Below are 16768 nucleotides of genomic sequence, written 5' to 3' on the forward strand. Positions count from 1 at the left end.
GATGGGAAAAATGTGGTGTATATATACATATAATTGAACATTTTTCAGCCTTAAAAAGTGGAAAAAATTCTGACACATGCTATAACATGGATGAACCTTGACGACATTATACTAAATGAAATGAGGCAATCACAAAAAAATTTAAAAAACACAAATATTGTATGATTCCACTTACATGAAGTATTCAGAGTAGTCAAAATCATAGAGACAGAATGGTAGTTGCCAGTGGGTGGGGAGTAAAGAGAATAAGGAGTTCTTGCTTAATGTATATATGGTTTCAGTTTTGCAAAATGAAGAGATTTCTGGTGATGGATGGTGGTGATGGTTGTACAACAACATGAATGTACTTAATACCACTGAACTGTATACCTAAAAACTTTTGAAATGGTAAATTTGATGTGCATTTTACCACAATAAAAAACACATTGAAAAAAATGGTAGAGACATATCGGAACCTAAGTTCCTGACTCCTAGGAGATAATTTTTCCCCTCCTTATGCAACTCTATTGTTATGCCATATGTTGTAGGTTTCAACCTCTCTTTTTCTGTTACATTCTTCCTGTCACTCTTATAATCATGTTTACAGCTCTCTCCTCCTTCAAAAGAAAGTAACAATAGCCCTTTCTTATCCCCAGTATACTATTCCTAATTTCCCTTCTTGATTCCTAGACAGTAGCTCAATTATCACCTCATGCTGAGTTGTCTAGGTTACTCTCTGTGCTACTCTATGACTGCATTCACATCTCTCCTGTAGTTCTTATTATGTTGCTAAAATAGCTCGTTTTCATATCTGGTTCTGACATAATGTGAACACTTACAGGGCAGTTGCTTCATGACATTACTCTCTGTGCCTACAGTACATGGTCTGGTCGCCAAATCAACACTTTAAAAATGAATAAAGTATGTATTAATACAAATCTTATTTATATACAAAAATGTGATAATTTGGATTTAATAACTTACAATTTCTGTTTATCCATAGCAAGGATTCAATAAAAACTATTTGCATTCTCTGCGAGACTCTAGCTGTGGAGGGCAGCTTCCCTTTTGCTTTTGACCTCCTTTTCCATCTAGAATGTTTCTCTTCTCCAAGTATTCAGAGTACTCAAAAGAGTATCTGAATCAATATATAAATGTTCTATGGCAAAACAAGAGTATTCACCACATATATAAAGGTTCTATGGCAAAATAGAGTATACTCCAGATGGATTGTGGTTTTCTCTTTGGAGTTGATAATGTAGGCAACTCCCACAAGTTTGAGGGGAACTTATACATCAAAAACTGTGTCTCTAGGTTCTAATTTCTCTCTACTCCAAGCATTTTTAATAGGGGCAATATCATTCTCTAGGTTATGAAAAAAATTTTTTGAGAGGCAAACTATCTTACAAACATAAACAGATATGCAGTATATTTATGTTATTAAACTGTCAGGCAGAGGGATATTTGGGAAAAAAAAGTCTAAAAAGCCTCTTTAAGGGGCAATAATAAAGACAAGTTTGAGAAACACTGTTCTACTTTAAATGTCTGGTGACCATTTTTTTCCATCCATGTGCAGATTTATCACCATCATCTAACAAGACTATTTGTAATATAAGGTAAGAAAATCAGAAAATCATCAGATACAAACTGTATGATTGAGGTGGCTCACAGGTATCATCACTGGCAGTTGCACCCGTACATTTAAAGGGTAAAATAACACTTTCTTGTTACAATTTGTCTTTATTTCAAAGGAAACATTTAAAAGATAAATGCATTTAAAAAAAATAAAAGAGATCCTGTCTTATGTTGCAGTCATATGCACCCATCTTCCCCACATTAGTCTTGGGTCCTCCCAATGACAGTCATCTTTATACCTTTGGAAAAATGGCTTTTTTCCCCTGTTGAACTTCAAGGTGCAAGTTCCTTGGCGTCCAGCCAGGGTTTCTAGTGTCTTGGGCCACATCACACAATTGTCTGGCCTGTATTCCCCTGAACGGGAGATTTCTAAAAGCTGTTTGTGATTATCTCACATTGGGAGATAAGGAAAAGATAGCAAGTGTCTGTTTTATATGAACCCAAACTACTTCACTTAAAAAAAAAAAAAAAAGCAAAAGTTTAACATGTTGTATTAATCAGCAAGATGTTTTAATTTTGCTATTACTAAACTTTGCCTCCCTAGGCAAGATAAAACAGTGGAGCCAATCACAGTAAGATCCCTACTTCTAATTCATGTGTCTGATGTGTAAATAAGTCACCAGCATGAAGTTTCTGCATCTGAGATACAACCCTGGGGGGAGAACTTTTGAGGACAAAGACCTGCCTCTAACCCACGAGAGCAAAGAGCAAGCAGAGGGTAGGAAGGGCACCATAGGGGACCAACAAATTCCTAGTCCAGTTGGAACCTGTTTAAAGTCTTCTCTAAGACCCAGCTGGATTCTTTTCATTTTCTCCTGGCAAGAGCCTTTGCAAAGCAATAAAGCCATTGGCCAATCAGGACCATATGACTTTGCATCTCCTATCTCCACTGTGTTGCTCCTGAAGGGATATACCTGGACTATGATTATAGTCTGCCTTAGCAAAAGGGATAGGAGATTGAGCTGAATGGACTTCTGTCCATTATTCTTTTTTGTTTACTGCATCTGATAAATATATTACTTTTTCTTTATTGCCATCCTGGATTGAAAGGCATATATAATTTTTTTTAATGTGGATCAAATAGAAATGTTCATAATTCCTCTGGCTTAAGCAGAGTCTCTCTGTATAATGCTCTTTTTCTCCTCCCCTAAATAGGGAGTCCAAGAATTATAGAAATTTAGGGCTAACAGTGTATATAGGATCATCTGGGTTCCCTAGAACAAGGGCTTCCCTTCTAATCCAAACTCTTCATTTTACAAATAAGCTCAGAAAAATTGTTTTCCCAAAGATTCCACAGTTAGTTCCTGACAGGTCTCAAATCAGAACTCAAGCCTATCGATTCTCCGTCCAGCACTTTTTCCACCATGAATATCCTGCAAACCCCCCCCCCGTTCATTAACTCTCCACCCCCACTCCAATTCTCCATACCCATTTCTTCCTTGAAGTTGCTCCCATTTGGCTGTTTCTCCATTTTGTATATCAACATCCTATTTCTCAAAAAGCACTGTAACACTGTTTAATTATCCATCAAGCATCTCTGCCCCATCACTAAACTGAAGCTCTCTTCATCTTTCCCTTTCTCTATACACGACTCCCTTACAGCATCATGCTCTCACACTTCCAAATTGTTCCTACAAAAATATTAATAACACATTAATTGTGAATTCAATATTTCCTGAACAGTCATTTTCTTCACTGACCTTTGATTTGGATTTCCAGCTCTCTTTAGATACCACTGAGGGTCCTACAAGCACTCACATTCCACTTTCTAAAAATGAACCCATTATCTTGCTATGCGCTCTCGCCACATTCCTTCTCCTCTAGTGTTCTTTGTGTATTGTAAGACAATCACATTTGCCAAGTCACTTAGACAAGAAACTGAATAGATATCTTTGATTTTTCCCTCTTTTTTTCTTATATATCCTATATGCAAATGGTCAGCAAACCCTAGAAACTACTGCTTAAATGTCTCTCAAATGTATCCCCTCTGTTCTAGTTTCATTGCTCTTGACCAAGTTTAGGTCCTCATTGTCTTTCATCTGGACCATGACAATGGCATCCCAAAGTGCCCTGTCTCCCCTTTCTAATCCACATTCCCCAATGATGCCAGAATTCTCTTCCTAAATCATAGATTTAATTATATGAGCCTTACATATTAAAAATTCCCTACATATGTTAAGTCTTCATTTTATATCTTGATTTAAAGAGGGTTTAAGTTACCTCACAGAAACAGGTAAAAAAATGAAACATTAAAAAATAAAGAATTTGAAGGGAAAGAAAAATAAGATGAAGCCAGAATTGAAGATCAATCCCTTGAACCCTGTGTTTCCTACTGACAGACACAAATTTGGCTCTAAGTTTTAGAACAGGGAGCAAAGAAGGAAATACGACTTTCGATAACTGTTTCTACATATGTTGGCTTCTTCTGGTTGATTGTAAGTTTCTTGTGGGAAGTTACATGTGCTTTTGTGTGTTTAATTTTTCTATTCACCAGAATTTAGTGTAACGCTTTGTTTACATGGGCAGAAACACTGCCTCTCATGAAATATATAATTCTGCCTCTTTAATATCTTGAAATACATACCATTATTTCTTGTTGGTGTTTGCATAAACAATACAAATTAGTAAGTGCTGAATATGGTATGTAAAAAACATATGAAGAGTCTATGTCCCTAATATATCACCTACTCCTAAACATTCACGCACACGTGCCCACAGTTCAAAACATTGATAAGAAATCATTTTTTCCCTTGACTTTCCTCACCCTGCTTTATACATTAAATATTCTTGCCATAAATGATTTTACCAGGTAACAGTCTTTCTTCAGAGCTACGTGATTTATTGAGAAACATAGTCAAGATTTCTATTCAGGCAAATACACCTTGGACATGACATAACTGTGTAAGCTCTCCACAGAACCAATGTACATATTCATGTAACTATTACTGTGCAATCAGGGTATATATGTCTGAGGGATGCATCTGATATTCACTTGGAAAATAAAGAGAAGCTATTATGAGAGATTATAGTTTGTTTTCTTAAAATTTTATAATCTTTCTGAAATGATTCAGTTTCCCACAGTTGTGGGGCAAAGTGGCATACTTCTCACTCTTTTGAATAAAGAGCTATATGCATCTCTGTTACGTTCTTCAATTTGTATAATTATTTTTTCGTTGTGAAAGTTGATGTCGATAGCTAGGCAAAATGGCATTTCGTGTGTTTTTGTTGATGGATCTGGAAAGGGAAGAAACAAACTTCTTCATGCTGAAGAATTGATTGCAGCCATATGATCTTTTCAAAATTAGTGTGATTACCAGAAAAGGAAGCATCGTTAGTTTCATAAAGAAGATATTCCATTGAAAACATGAGCTTGGGTATCCACTGTGCGTAGCATCAGGTACTAATCACAGACACATACTTCCCAGGTCCTGGTGTTTTTGTTTGAAAGCTCTGCTGCCACAGCATCGTACAATCACCACCTCGACATATTGTTGACAAGAACTGCCAAGCACCTCGACTTCATTTCTCACACAAGAAAGCAACAGAGAGTTGGAAATGATCTCCAACATGACACCGCTTATACTTTTTTCAGCTGGAGCACAGATACTCTTCCATTTGTACCCTCTTAGCTAACTCCTAGAGTTTTTTCAACATTCCTCTAGTTCTAGGAAACGCAAATAAAATAAGAAATGTGTGGCTGTGACACCATTTTAAACACATGTCATCCATTCCATACTAAAACATACTTTTGTTAGAGTTTGGGTATCTCTTTCTTTCTCCTTTAATATGTTAGTACATAAAATATGAGAGGACTTGCACAAACAAGACAAAATATCACTCTGTGTATTTTTCAGGTAGGTTTGATTTTGATCCTGGGTTGGGGGGGGAGGGAGTTTTGCTAAATATGTACGATGTGATTTATTTCCGAATCTTTAACGCAGAATGATTTCCTGTTAGTGTTGGGTTTATTCAGTTTACCCTGATCCTAAAGGGAAAAGAAGTCTTCTCCAGTCTCAAACCTTCCTTTCTGTCTCCCAAAGCCCATATTATTCTTGCTATCTGGTAGAATTGTTCATCCTTACATAGTAAGTAGCCTGTGCACAGTCTTAGAAATGGAATAGCAAAGTGTCCTCATGGGCATGGAGACTCCAGGGCTAGGTAATGCAGAGTTCTTTATCCCTAATCACTAGGACACTATAAGATATGCCATCTATGCTAATAAAGAAAAATAAAAATAAAACACTATAAAAAAAGATATGCCATCTATGCCATTCATTTCCAAATATCAGTTGTTGATTTCATCTGTTGACTACCTTTACATTTTAAATACCAATAATAAAATATTCCAATACAAACAGCTTTTGTGGCATTCTTGCAATAACTTTCCTGCTTTTGTCTTTTAAATGAGGCATAACATAGAGCACAGCCTTTTAGTCATAATTGCTTTCTGAAATCAAGTAGTGTGAAACTATTATTAACTATTTCAGATTAGGGATGCCTGGGTGGCTCAGTTGGTTAAGCAGCTGCCTTCGGCCCGGTCATGATCCCAGGGTCCTGGGATCGAGTCCCACATCGGGCTCCTTGCTCAGCAGGGAGCCTGCTTCTCCCTCTCTCTCCCTCTGCTTGTGCTCTCTCTGCCAAATAAATAAAATCTTTTAAAAAAAAAAACTATTTCAGATTAGATAGATGCAATAAATAATTACTCAAATTAAAAAATTCAGTGCTAATGCATAGAAATATGCAAGCACCAGGTCCCCAGATATGATCCATGACCTAGGCTGGATTAAAAAGATTCAGCCCAGGGGGTTCTGTTTCTCATATTTCTTACAAGTAAGAGGGAGAAGGTATAAGAGTGGCCAAGTGGATGGATTTAAATAACATCAATTTCTGAAATGACCAGCAAACCCTCTGATAAGAATCTAAGCAGAGTGCAACAACACAATGTTATATAACGGGACTGAGAAACATAACTGATATCATTCTGTGTTCTTTTTATTTGTAGGAATGAGTGGGTTTTAAAAATGAATTTAGGCAGATAATTCCGATAATTATGTATTTGAAACCATGCTTGCCACACAAAGCATTCCCCCCCTCCTCTTCCCTTTTATTGAAGGCTAATCACAGACCATGTTCCATGTAGAAAATGTTTTTCCAAATCAATGGTTTGTATTTCCACATGATATAAAATGTGTACTTCTGTTTGTGAAAGAATGTTTCAGAACTTGGTGTTTTCTTTTGATGAATAGCTTTCTATATTGTAGTTTCTTGCTGATATATCATCTTATTCTTAGCTTAGATTATAAAAATATTCGTCAGGGGCACCTGGGTGGCTCAGGTGGTTAAGCGTCTGCCTTCAGCTTAGGTCATGATCCCGGGGGTCCCGGGAGTGAGCCCTGCATTGGGCTCCCCGCTCAATGGGGAGTCTGTTTCTCCCTCTCCCTCTGCCCCTGCTTGTGCACTCTCTTTCTCTCTCTCAAATAAATAAATAAAATCTAAAAAAATATATATTCTTCAAAAATTGATAAGTTCTGAATATGCATTAGAGTCTTAGAATATTACTTCAATTTTCATCCTATGTTGGTTATACAAATATATGGATGAACTGGCCTTGAAGCCGCCCACATCCTGGTACATACTAAACACAAATCAAGCCTCCATTATGAAATAGGAATCAAATCCACATCCTCTGTGCCACACATTGAAATTCTTGCCTTTTTTAGCTAGTATATATGTCAGCTCTTTCTTTTCTTTTTTTCTTTTTGTGAACTCGAAGCCTCAGATGTTAGTTAAGTTTTAGTATTCTTCAAAAGCATTTATTTGAAAAACATGTGAATGGAAAATGAACATGCTAAACTAATTAGGATATGCAAATGTGGTTCAGTGGGACTGCTTTTTAAGTGAATCATACTCATTTGAATACACAAATAAAAGAAAATTTGTTTCAGTAACAATCTGGAAGTTAGTTCATGTGGAACAAATAAGGGCTTAAATTATAAGGATTAACTTTTCAGAATCTACTTTGCAGTTCACCTTTTTAATAGAAGGAAATGTCGACTCGAGCCAGAGGCCCCTGTTGGCATTCAGGGAGGTTTGGTGAGCCACGGAATGCTTACCAAGGTCTTGTCCTCATTTAAAGTGAATGAAGACGGAGGAAAGGAAGTCCTGGTGATTTATTTATGTCTTCCAAGGCAATTTAAGGGCAAGCAGGTGCAAATCTAAAAATCTTTTCTTGTAAAAAAATTTTTAAATCCTGGAATGGAAAATATTTGGCATGTTCTAATACTCTGTTCTTGATGCAGAAAGATCCACAAATGAAATTAAAAGGGAGAGATAGCATTAACAGAAAGGAGGGAATGACATTTAAAAAGATAAAAAGAACTCAAGGCAAAATAATGTGTGAAAGAAATGGATTTTGAGGATACTTGGACTAGGAATATATCCCCAAAGTACTAATGTTATATTTAATATTTTGGATTTACTTTACGTAGACAGAAAGGATTGGGATTCATTAAGTCATGCTTAAATCAAAGAGTAAGCCATAGTGACTAAAAATGTTATTTTAGCTCACTTTACTACTTAATCAATATATGCACCTTTTCTGTAGGGGTATTCTAGCTTTCTGTGTGGTTACTTATAAACCTGTTTAATTAAAAACACTGTTTTATTCCAATGACATAATTCAATACTTTATATTAGATCACCTACCCTTAGAATCTTTAATAACGTTTCATTTGTTCCTCAAACTACAAATATTTGTTCAGCTCCAAAGATACGCCATTCACTGTCAAGGTGCCTTGGGGAATACAAAGGTGACTATGACATGGGCATGACCTACACTTAGCTGGCAGTCTTGTAGAAGAGACCATGTATAAAATACTCATTTTCCAAGAGAAACATGTCCAGCTAAAATGCTCTAGGTGTCTATCTACATCAGTTGATTTGCTTGATGGCTTTAGTTTTTGCCTAGAGGGGGAGTGAAAAAGAATATTGATACCCAAAGGCTTGGGGGGCTGAGGAAAATAAAGCAATGGAAAGTAGCTTACACATTGATTACCTGTTGATACCAGAGGCTGATTTTGAGTCCCCATGGAGATGAAGAATACAGGAAGGAGCTAAAGGAAATATTTTCAGATGAGTCTTAGAAAGTTTGGAACAAAGTGATATTGCTTTGGAGCATACATAGACATAAAGATGTGATGCAAAGTTGGGGAAAGTCAGTCTCTTGTGATAATTTCCCTTTACCTTGGAATACTGTATGATTTTGTCCATTCAGTCGCCCCAAAGGGGATAGGCTGCGTATAGTGGGAAAATCCTACAGATGGCTTTTTCTGAGATTAGCTTCAGTAGACCATTAACAAGCCGACGTGGTACATCTGCTGTAGAAACTTGGTGGTAAAATAGCTTAAAGGTCTAAGTGTGCTACAGAGCACACAGAGGCCCTGCCATGAACTCTCAGAGATAACTAGAGACTTTGTGGGATGGGAGTGACTTGGAGGCCTGAAGTCACACATTGACTTATGAGTCAATGAAATATAGGTATGCATGTTGAAGTGAATTTCAAATTTACAGTTATTTAACTTCATCATAAACTATAATGTGACAAGTGCATATTAGCAGCATAAACTGTGAGTTGTCTGATTTCAACAACCTAGTGTTTCTAGAAAGTTCACTCACCCTCAGAATGAGGGTTTAGACTAGGTAATTTGCAGTACAAAACCTCCGATAAACTATGTGGCTCTGAACTTAGTACATAAGAGAATAATTAATTATAAAATTACATTCACTGAGTGATATTTGTGTTTAATGAATTTTGACATCTAGACAGAAGAGAAAGGTAATAGACTGAGGTGGAGCAAGTGCAAATAATGAAGAGACACAGTTATGTTCAGGTAATAGCCAATAGTCTCATTTGCTGAACTTCAGAATGTAGATCACCATAAAGATAAGTTAGTAAGGAAAAAAAAAAAGTAGGCTAAAATCAGATCATATAGTTGTTTGACTGCCATCCCAAGTACTTCAAAATTGACATTGTACGTAGTAGGAGATTTCAAAGGTCTTTGACTTGGCAAATGAGAAAAATATGTATTTTAGGGAGAACATCCTATTCTTAATGGAAGGTTGAAGTTTTCAGAAGACAGATTTGAGGCCGGAAAAAAAAAAAATGAGGACTCTATTGCAATAACCCAGATATTGAAAATGTAGGAAATGACCAAATTACAGAGATGGAATCTGTAGTACTTGCATTGGTGTAGCAGAAGGAGGGAGGATAGTAGATGAGGATGACTACAAAGTCACCTGGGGGACTGGAATCCACTCTTGTAAGTTTGTTAGTTTGGTTGATGTGGAGAAAAGTAGGTAGTATTTGGGGGGAGGCCTAACAGAAACACCATCTTGATCTTGTGATGATCCAGAGATCATCTAGCTCTAAGTAATAGGGCTAATATGAGAATTGCCAAATCTTTGAATCTGTATAGAGCACTTAGTATGAGTACTCTCAAGTTTTCTGATGGAGGTAGACACACACAAAAAACAAGGCCAGTGGAAGTTGCTGCTTGTTACCAGATTAGATTAGGCTCAAGCCTTTATGTGAAAAATTGCTATAGGAAATGTGTGAACCAGTGGGACTCTCTAAATTTGTCTAGATTAACCACAGGCAAAACTGCCTGCATGATTATGCTTTTATTTGGAGTCAGATTCAAATGTCTTAGGGTGGGAACTTGTCCTGAGTGGGAATTATCCCCAAGCTTGTCTCATCATTTCAACCACATACAGTTTCAAAAAGAGAATTAGAAGAGAAAATAAACAACAAAACCAAAAAGCAGACCCCAAAAAGTGAGTAAAAAAGTCAATAAAGACACATCAATAAATGGCTGCAAGAGGTTTTTAACATCTTTTTTCTTATCAGAACCAAGTTCCAATACCAACACTGTGGCTTAATAGTTGCTTGATGTTCATCCTTCTTACATAAGTATTCCTTCTCTTTACGTATCATGAGGGGTTTCCCTTTAAGAACCAAGGGACCTTGGTGGAGTTAGAAGTCCTAGGATCTGAGCTAAAACTATAACGTGCTGCCCTACCCTCAGGCACCTGTGAAGGGGAAAGCACATCTTTAGTCTTTAGGAAGTTTTAGATTTCAAGCTTTAAGTTCAAGGTGATGAACCCAAAGAGTAGTGGGACTCAAAAGAGGACACAAGTGAGAGAGGTGTAATCAAGTCAGAAGTACATCAAAGAAAAGAAAGGGAGCATCCAGGGAATGACTAGTAAGTGCAGATACAGTGTTTGCAGCTCATTTTTATTGACACCCAGAGAAAGGACCATGGGGTTATAGATGAGCTTAAATATAGAAAATGAAGGCAAAAACTTAGAAAATAGAGATGTCATTGAACTCAGGGTAGAGTTTTGGGAGATCACTCTACACTTGATGTCTTTCCATGACATTCGTGGAGAAATTCTAACATGAAAATAGAAATATGCATAAGAAATAAAACAGAATTTAAAACTTGAGATGTAAATTTAGGAATTATTCACATATAGAACAATAGAAGACACAGGAATGAATGATGTTAAGTGCAAAGAGAAAAAAAAACTATATGATTTTTTTTCTCTCTAATAGGATATGGATTATATATTATATTTTAATCATTTCTTTGAGTATGTCTTAAAAAAATCCCTAATCCTTGGTTTAAGGATTAGCATAGAGATAGAGCCTTTTGCACACTGGGAATTCTATGGTGATGAATATATAATCCTAACCGTAAAATCAAACATGCTTAAATAATAGGAAGAGGGAAAGGATGCATGCCGAATCTCAAACCTTACCTACAAATTTTGGTGCTAAGTGGGTGTTTAGAGTTTCTTTTAATATATCAATGCACATTCTATGATCAGAAAAAAACCACACTCGACTTCCACTGTGTTCCAGACCAATAGATGAACTCAAGATGTATCCCCGTGTGGTAAACTCATGGGATTTTCAGAGCACCATAAAAACTTTTTATTGTACACTCCAATGCTGTCATCCGCAGTTAGCTAACAAATATGATAGGTTTTTAATATAATCCACCCCGTCCTTGCCAGTGCTCCTTGTATGTTACGTCATTGTTCTGTGGGCCAAGAGTTTGTTTTCCCCAGATGGCCTTCATGAAGCTGCTGACAGCCCTTCTGACTGAGAAACTGTAGAACAGCAATCTTCCAATTCATTTAGTAGTACTGACAAAGCGAGAGCTGTTGATATCCCGATGCAAAAGCACTCTATCAGGCATTACATAGTGTCTGTGTTCTCAGCATGTTTGGGGCGTGATAAGTCATAGCACATGCTTTTTGACATCTTTCTGCATTTCACTGCCGTGTAGAGTTTCCTGCAGTTGAAATTAGGGTGACAGAATGTAAAAAGCCAAGTGTGACATCATCAGCAACTGGTAGCAGTCACTGTATCATAAATAATACTTTGCAGACGTGTAAAAAAATTAAGTTGTGAAAAGTTCACAATTCCTTTGGAGAAAATTTGAAATCAACGGTTTCACTAATTTCCACCCACTATTTTATCTAAGTAATGACAACAGACAGGAATATCTGTAATGATTTATATTGATAAGCCAAAGTTCTCTTCAGTGAAAGAGCTGGAGATTTTTTTTAGCAAATGGAAAAAAGGTTTTTGTGTGTGTGTGTGTTTTGTTTTGGTTTTTTTTTTTGTTTGTGTTTTTTTTTTTTTTTTTTTTAAGAGATTGCTTTTCTCTTTAAAGGGAGATCACGTATCAGTGACGTAGGTCCCACAAAGCAATGGGTGGCACTGCACAGGAGGTGGCTCTACTTTGGATGGAATGTCTCCTGATTATGATTACGCCTTGGTATTAATAAGGACTGCAGCTGCAGCAATCTGTTCAATTTTATGCAAATTAGCCCTGGCCCTCTGGCTTCTGGCTAGTGGCCAAGGCAGCCTTTGGCTGGGCAAAGTTTGGATGTATGCTTTATTCTACGGCTGCAAAGGTTTATTTAATTATCTGTATTTATTTAAAGCAGGACAGTACAAAGCATTTCTGCATCTTGGTCAACTTTGTAATGGCTGAATTGTATGGGATTTCCCACCCACCCACAAACTAGTTTAAAATCATTGACTATGTGTACCATTGACTATGTCCCCGAAGAATAAGAAAGGTTGACTTTTCTCACTGCTTTCTCTGGCAATAAAGGGCTCAAGGTGGTTTCTCCTCACTGCACCATCGAAGGCCTTTGAAATCAAATAGTGCAGGTATCTTTTAACTGATACTGTAAATCTTCACTATCTGGAACTTAATGGGGGAAACGATCTGAATTAGAGACCTTGATTTCTATAAAATTTTTAAAGAAATGGGAAATTTTAAAAGAAATGGGTAAAGGTAGTCAAAGGTACAAGTTTCCAGTTATAAAATGAGTTAAGTCCTGGGGATGTCATGTACAGAATGGATATGACAATTAGTCATACCATAAAGTTGCTAAGAGAGTAGATCTTAAAAATTCTCATCACAAGAAAAAAATTGTGTTACTATGTATGGTGATGAATGTTAACTAGACTTGTGATCACTTCACAATGTATACAAATAATGAATCATTATGCTGTACACCTGGAACTAATATAGTGTTATATATCAGTTATATCTCAATAAAAATATTTTAAAAGAAATGCATACCTATTATTTCCAAGTATATATACTTAACAATCCAAGATGATCTAGCATGCTATGGTCCAATATATGTTCTTTTCTGCCTGTTTTCATGCATCCATATAGTGATTTGTACTAATCACCTCAGTTTTATATCCCTTCTATATAAAATGTTAAAAATAACTTATTACCACCTTGTGTGAATTAATTATTCCCTTTATAGACTTGCTTACAGCCTGGTATAGCAGACTGATTTCTTACTGAGGAGTATATAGGAGAACCTGAGACCGGCTCATTCATGTCTTACTCCTCAAACATCAGAATTAATGAGGTTATAGCAAAATTGAAAAATGTAGTTGCTGGCCACCTACAATTCATCAACTTCATATGCAGTGAAGTAATATGAGACATGGCTCCGCACCCATTTCTGAACTTGCGTTTCACATTTTATTGTAATTATATTTGCGATCCTTCTTGGTTTTCATATATTCAGTTTTCATAAATACTATCAATTAAATATTACACAGGGCACTTGGGTTACGGGAATCCTATATCCTGTTTTATCAGCGAAGTCATCTGCAATCGTATTAAAAGCCACAAGAAATGTAGGGACAGCACCCACCATTTTCAGCTACTTGTACTAAGATTTCAGCATTAGATTGTCCCTTCTTCCTGCTAATCTAGGCTCTTATGGGCCTTCTTTTATTTTAAGCACAGACTCAGCTGACAGCCAGCACTTGTTCTGGTTTTGAATCAAATGCTGGCAGTGATCCCAGAATAGGAACCAGTTGTTTCTTTTACACACTCTCTCATTGTCCCCCACCATCGCGACTGCTTTCAAAGCAATGTGCCATAACCAAACTTACACTTGCCTTAATGAGAATTAAAGTGCATGAATCAAAGCAATGCCTCCCATGCGGCCACTGACTATCTCTGGGGGGAATTAAGACAGTTGATATGCAATGTAGTAAAAGAAAAGGCGAAAAAATGTGTACAAAGACCTCTCCTCCTTTGAACCGAAGCAGAGAAATTTTTGTCTTTATAAACAAGTTCTCCCTGAATTATCCATTCCTACCCGCCTTACTTTAGCTATTAGAAGGCTAGTCTAAGACTTGCCTTAATTTTTCTCACTGGAACTGAGAGCAACTCTTCCACTCTTGCCTTTAAACATCCTACCACTCTCATTTTTCTGATAATGACCAATCCCTTACATTCAATTTCCCATCCTCTTTACTGCTAACGTGTATTTTTATTGCAACATTATTTCGATTATGGCAAAGTACACTATAAACCGTGTTTATTCTGGGCCCTGTTCAATAGAACTGCTTTCTAAAGTTCTGAGAGGATGTTTTCATTTAAGTTCTTCCTGGGCAAGAATTCGGAGGACAGTGTTATGGAGGGACCATTGAACATCTGAATTTATACCCCAGTGCTAAGATAGTAATCATTATTTTAAGTATGAGGAGTTTAAGCATCTAATCCTTTTACATTGTGAAATATCATCACCTAATTTAGCTTTTGAAAAAATGCTGATTTTAGAACGTCTTTATTCATAAAACAAAAAAGGAAATAATATAAATGTGTAATAAAAGAGGGTAGATTAAATAAGTTATGGCACATTTAATATATGACCATATAGACATAAAACTAGAGACATGGAAAGACTGGTATTTTAAACATAAAAATAGTAGGTTATACTAGTTTCTATTTTACACACACACACACAACTGAGATGCACATGCATGTAGCATGGTTGCCTATTTAAACTCTGCTCCCCAGATGGAAAATAATTATAGCTTCTTTATGTTTTATTACTGATCTGATTTCCTCACTATTTCCCATGCTGCTGGGTTGGTAGGGATAGATAATAGATGGGGGCAAATTAACTGGCAAGTAATAGGTTTTTCCAGTTGAACAGTCTGTTCAAAAGATCCAGTATCTTTGGGGGAAATGCATAGTTTCTCTATACGTCCTCCCATGCCCATGTCCACTGATTCTCTCTCGATGGATCCAAGTGAATGGAAGATTTATATGACTTTCTGGCTGTTGGGGAGAAAGACGCCCTTTCCCCACAATGGTCTTTCATCTGTGCTAGTTTCTGCCGCTCATTTCTCCTTACACTTGTTCTGGTATTCATTAAGGACAGAATAGTCCCATCTACTCTCTTTGGGTTTCATACCAGTACCAACCATTTATGTTCATGGCCTTGGTTCCTCACATCTAGTTTCAAAGTCCCTGATCACCATGGCCTCCTTGTCCGTGCACTTTGTTTCTGTTGCCCCCCCCCCACCCAGCCAACCTTACAATTATGTGTTCCTTCAGGATGCTCAATGGGATTTCTGGACCCTCAACTGGACCCCCCTTCCAAGGGCCATGGGGAGCCAGAAGGCCTGTGTCAGGCTCACCTCCAGTTATTACTGTTAATCTCTTACTAAATTATAAATTAAAATTTATCACAGGTATGTATGTTTGCATAGGAAAGATAAGGTTTGGTACTATCTGTGGCTTCAGGAATGTACTGGGTGTCTTGTAATGTGTCCCCATGGAAAATGGGGGACCGCTGTATATGCTGAGATGGTTATAATATTTCACATTTTGCATTTTACATTTAGCAGAGGTAGCCCTTGTTTTCCATTTGAAAACTGAAGTTCTGGGATAGTTACCTAGAGATCATTCTAAGGGGTCCCTCTCTCAATCCTTCTGGCAAGGGTTGTCGGCCTGGATTATTAGAATCACATGGGTGTGGCCTTAATGGGCAATTGTCAAGAATGTTAAGCGGTGTCTACCAAAGCTACCAACAGCTGATCTGCATGTGGAGTCCTGGATGTGTTCTGCTTCTCCATTCCGAAAATCACAATACATCTTGTCATCTTCCTCCCCAGATGGGCATGCACGCGCACACACACACAGGCACACACCCACGCACACACACACGGGCACACACACACACGCACACACACATACACACACCCCTAATTGGATCAAGACCTCTAAGCACTCCAGTTTTGAAACCACATAGCCCCAGTGTAAAGATTTTCTTTCCCATTAGTTCCTTTCAGATTGATAGCCTACTTCTGTAAATGAGTTTGCAGACCACCAAAACAAAATTTATGCTATGTATAAACTGTACATAGAAAACAATTTTTTAAAGATCTCTCAAAATTTGAAACTATACAAGTCTAATATGCATGTTAAAACTTAAGTTTGGGGGCGCCTGGGTGGCTCAGTTGGTTGAGCGACTGCTTTCAGCTCGGGTCATGATCCTGGAGTCCCGGGATCGAGTCCCGCATCGGGCTCCCTGCTTGGCAGGGAGTCTGCTTCTCCCTCTGATCCTCCCCCCTCTCATGCTCTCTGTCTCTCATTCTCTCTCTCTCTCAAATAAATAAATAAAATCTTTAAAAAAAAAAAAAAACAACTTAAGTTTGGCTTGTTATTTTAATAATTCTTTATTTTTAATAGTGCTGAAGCTAATTCTAAACTAACTTAAGAGCTTAGTCTCATGAAAGGTCTCTGAA

This window comes from Phoca vitulina, unplaced genomic scaffold (genome assembly GCF_004348235.1).
Source record: "Phoca vitulina isolate PV1807 unplaced genomic scaffold, GSC_HSeal_1.0 scaffold3, whole genome shotgun sequence".
NCBI classification, from domain to species: Eukaryota; Metazoa; Chordata; class Mammalia; order Carnivora; family Phocidae; genus Phoca; species Phoca vitulina.